This window comes from Nicotiana tabacum, chromosome 22, assembly GCF_000715075.1.
Source record: "Nicotiana tabacum cultivar K326 chromosome 22, ASM71507v2, whole genome shotgun sequence".
NCBI lineage: Eukaryota > Viridiplantae > Streptophyta > Magnoliopsida > Solanales > Solanaceae > Nicotiana > Nicotiana tabacum.
In genome coordinates, this window is record NC_134101.1 from 159,639,794 (window position 1) to 159,644,466 (window position 4,673).

Consider the following 4,673-nt stretch of genomic DNA (forward strand, 5'->3'; position numbering starts at 1 on the left):
GGCAGAGAGAATTTTTAAGAGATTTTGAGGGCTGAGATTTTAAAGAAAGAAAACAGAAAATAGCACACTCACATATACACTCACACACAGATACAGCAGCAGAAACAGAAAATCAGAAACAAACTGAATTTGTAACTGAAGAAAGGCGGAAATCTGAAATATTGTTCTTGTGTTGAATATGTTCAATTTTGTGTGATTCCACTGTTCAGTTAATATCTGAAGTCTTTCAAAGTATCTTACTGTGCATCTGGGCTCTTCGAATCCTATTCTTGATAAGATTTACTGTGTTATCAGTATATTCTACTGAATTTGTTACTGATGTAACTGCTGAAACTTACTTTTTCTACCTCCATTTTCAGGTATATGTCTTTTAAATTTTAAGTTGAAAAGAGATTCAACATGACTTGTCGATAAAGCTTGAACTGAAAGTCTATTTTTATTTGTCCAAGTTCATCAATTTAAATTTCATTTTTTGTTTCATGTTAGTTAATTAGTAGTACATTCAATTTGATAGCTATGGCCTATTTGTCTTATTTTAAAAGTTTGTATAAAGGTTTGTAATAATATTAGTTCATTATCTCATTAGTTTAATAAATTGTCAAGACAGGGAATAAGGCATAAAAATGGACCATTGATTGCATCCCTTAATACTATTAGCTAAATGCAAAGATAAAGAAGTTACATTAGTAGAATATTTTGTAATGAGTATGATTTTGTTTAGATTGGTATAGGTTATTATATGGTATGATGACAGGTATAATCATATGAGTAAAGTAAGTTGGTATAGCTCGTCATGATGACAGAACGTTATGAATGCTTACGCCAAATAGTCGGGTTGCATGTAATGTAACTTTGTTAAATTAACTTGCATAATAATTCCCTTTCTACAAATTCGATGCTTATCTACTTTCATAAAACAAAGTGAACAAGTAATTAGGCCTATTAGATTAAAAGTGAGTGTATGAGAATGAAAAGAGATGTACAAGCATAGATTGCCACATTTTACATCATTGATAATCAGAAATAGAATTTGTATTAAGTAAACAATGAAAATTCTCGAAAATATTTCCTTCCCTTTATGAATTATTTATTTTTAGTTCCATATGCCATTTATTCTTCGGCATGTATATATATATATATATATATGCCATATATTTTTTTTAAAAGATAGTATTAATCATATTTTTATTATGTCCTTTGAATTTGAACAGTTGGAATAAATTATTTATATTCGGAAAATATAATCAACGGTCAACATTTAATATTGTAAGTTCTTTGAAACCTTAAATGGGAATTTGTCATGAGTTTCATATAAAAATGTATGAATAATTTGTGGAAAAATCCTTAATATCATTGCAAATATTTTTGCGCAATTAGGGATACGTTCGCGTACCTTGATTATATTTTAGAAGCAAAAATTCGGATTATGCGTACGCGCAATTTCGAACAAATATTTAGTAAAAGGATTTATCCAAAGACGTTAAATCAATTTCATAAAAACCCGAGATGTACGGTTCACTATTCAAGAAAAATAAATATTCTTGATTCAACATAATCTCGGAAAAATGATTGCTTAAAATATTATCAAAAAATTATTGTGTACACGTACGCGTGACACAATTCCGCATTTTTAAATTTGTAACACGAATATACGTACGCGTAATTCGATTCGAAGAAAGGTCCTTAATCACGATAAGTATAAGCGGTAGTAAAATCAGATAACATCAATATATTTAATAAAATCAAGATGATTAAGCCAATAATAAAAACAGTTAAGCGACCGTGCTAGAACCACGGAATTCGGAAATGCCTAACACCTTCTTCCGGATTAACAGAATTCCTTACTCAGGATTTTTGGTTCGCAAAAAAATAAACAGAGTCATATTCTCCTCGATTCAGGGATTATAATTGGTGACTTGGGACGCCTCAAAATTCCCAGGTGGCGACTCTGAAACAAATAAACAAATCCCGTTTCGACTGTCCTTTAATTGGAGAAAACTCCCCACGCGCCCCGCGGGCGCGGGAAAAAGGAGGTGCGACATGGTCTAGTTGGGAGTGCATAGAAATGGGCCTGATCACCACCTGATCGACCTCCCCCTTTAGGGTGACCCCTAGCTGACTGTCCTCCACCCCTATTTGGGTGGGTGGGGGGGGGTGAAGTAACTGGTATTAAAGTCGATGGCTGATTCCTCTGCTGAGATGAACTCCCAAGATGACGAGGACACTGCCTCCACATGTGACCCAACTCTCCACACTCATAACAACCCCCTAGTGCTGGAGACGGGGATTGAAGGGAACCCCTAGCACCGAGATGACTAGCAGAAGAACCTGGCATAGAAGAGCCCTGAACTGATGGAGCACGGGATGAACTCTGGGCTGGAAGGGCACTAAGGGATGAATGGACCTGATGAGAACTGTGAGAACCATGGCCAGATGATGCCCCACGATAACCTGGGCGACCTGAGTGAGCATGCCTGAATGGATAGCCTCTGTCATGCTGAAACTGACCCTTATGAGGAGTACCACTAAATCCACCCTGACCACGAGGCCTCTTAGACTCCCTTTTAATCCTCTCCTGACCACAGACCATCTCAATCTGTCGAGCTATGTCAACAACCTCATCAAAGGAAGCACCAGAAACTCTCTCTCTAGTCATAAGCAACCGAAGCTGAAAACCGAGGCTATCTATAAACCTTCTGATCCTCTCTCGATTTGTGGGAACCAACTAGACCGCATGACGATCCAACTCAGAGAACCACATCTCATACTGCGTAATAGATCTATCACCGTGACGAAGCTGCTCGAACTACCTACGCAGCTCCTCTCGGTGAGACTCAGGTACAAACTTTTCCAGAAAGAAAATGGAGAACTGCTGCCAAGAAAGGGCACTGCGCCAACCGGCCTACGCCTCTAGTAAGCCTCCCACCAACTAAGTGCAGCCCCTGAGAATTGGAAAGTAGTGAACGAGACCCCACTGGTCTCCAAAATACCCACTGTCCGAAGCATCCTCTGACACTTGTCAAAGAAACCCTGGGCGTCCTCACCCTCTACACCACTAAAAGTCGGAGGCTGAAATCTACCAAACCTCTCCAATCTGCGTTGCTTGTCCTCTGGCATAACAAGAGCTACATAGTCTTGAGCAGCTGCAACTGGCTGGGCTGGAGGTTCCCCCGGTGTCTGAAGTCCCTGCACGACCTGCTCAGGTGTGCAAGCGGCGGGAGTCTGAGTGCCTCCCCCGGCCTGAGAAGTAGCTACGACTGTACTAACTGAGACCGTATGAGCTAGGCCAGTGCACACAGATACAATCTGGGCCAGGGCCAGGGCCTCTTAAAGGCCTGGAATCACAATAGGCACAGCTGGTGCCTGAGCTGGTGCTGCTGGAGCATCTACAACTAGGACATAATCATTAACTGGGGCGGCTGGTGGATCTGCAGGTCCCTAGCTACTGTGCGGGCCACACCCCTATCCCTACCACGGCCTCGACCGCGTCCTCGGCCTCTGGTGGCCCCAGCTGGTGGTACTGGTGGTCGTCCATCCTGACTGGTAGCACGCGTCCTCACCATCTGTGAGAGAATAGAATAACAGAGGTTTAGTACTGGAATCAACAGATTCACACCACAAGAATTCAAGAATATGAAATTTTTCCTAAAGTTTTTGCAGCCTCCCGAGGATAAGTACAGACGTCTCCGTACCGATACACCAGACTCTATTTAACCTACTCATAACTCGTGAAATCTATGTAACCTAGAATCCTATAATATAAGTTAAAATAAATAGTGCAGAAAATACATAACGCAGTCTGACATCGGGGTGTCACCAGTCATGAGCAACTACAACTCGTCTAGAAATAAGAAAGGACAACATAGTCTGAAAACAAATGCTAAATACAAAGCTGAATAAGATAGGAAGGAGAAGCACTGGGAGACCTGCTGGAAGTCTAATCAGCACTCACTATCGTACCCCGAGACTCCTGGATCTGCACACAAGGTGCAAGGAATAATGTGAGTACGCCAACTCAGTAAGTAATAAAAGTAAAAGCAGCTGAGTAGTAAGAAAACAGGAAATTCCACATTATAGCACTACAGCAAAATAGTATATGTGCAGAATAATAAAGTAAGTCAGTAAATCTCGTAAAAACAACTCAGTTCAGTAAAAACCCTTTTTAAAACACTTTTAATAGTTCAAACGAGTGATGAAAACAGTGAGTAAAAGGATAGAAACTTAAACAGCCCCTCGGGCAAAATATCAACAGATCCAGCCCCTCGGGCTACCTCACAATCACTTGCAATCAGCCTCTCGGGCAACAACATGAAACAACAATATCCCCTCGGGCAATATCACATCTCTCACACTGGGTACCGCGCTGACTAGGGTGTTCAGACTCTAGCGGGGCTCGTACAACCCAAGCGCTATCACAAGCCATCTCGTGGCATAGCAAATCAGGCCCTAGACCTCTCATATATCACAAATCAGAGCACATACTGCGGCACGCAGCCCGATCCCATAATGTCCACACAATACAAGCCCTCGTCCCCACTCAGTCAGAAATCTCGCAAGCCACTCGAGCATTAGTAAAACATGATGCTTAGCCCAAAATATCATTTAAGAAAATCAAAATTAAGTAAATACGGCTGAGTTATGAAAACAGTAGAATACAATATGACAGAGTACAA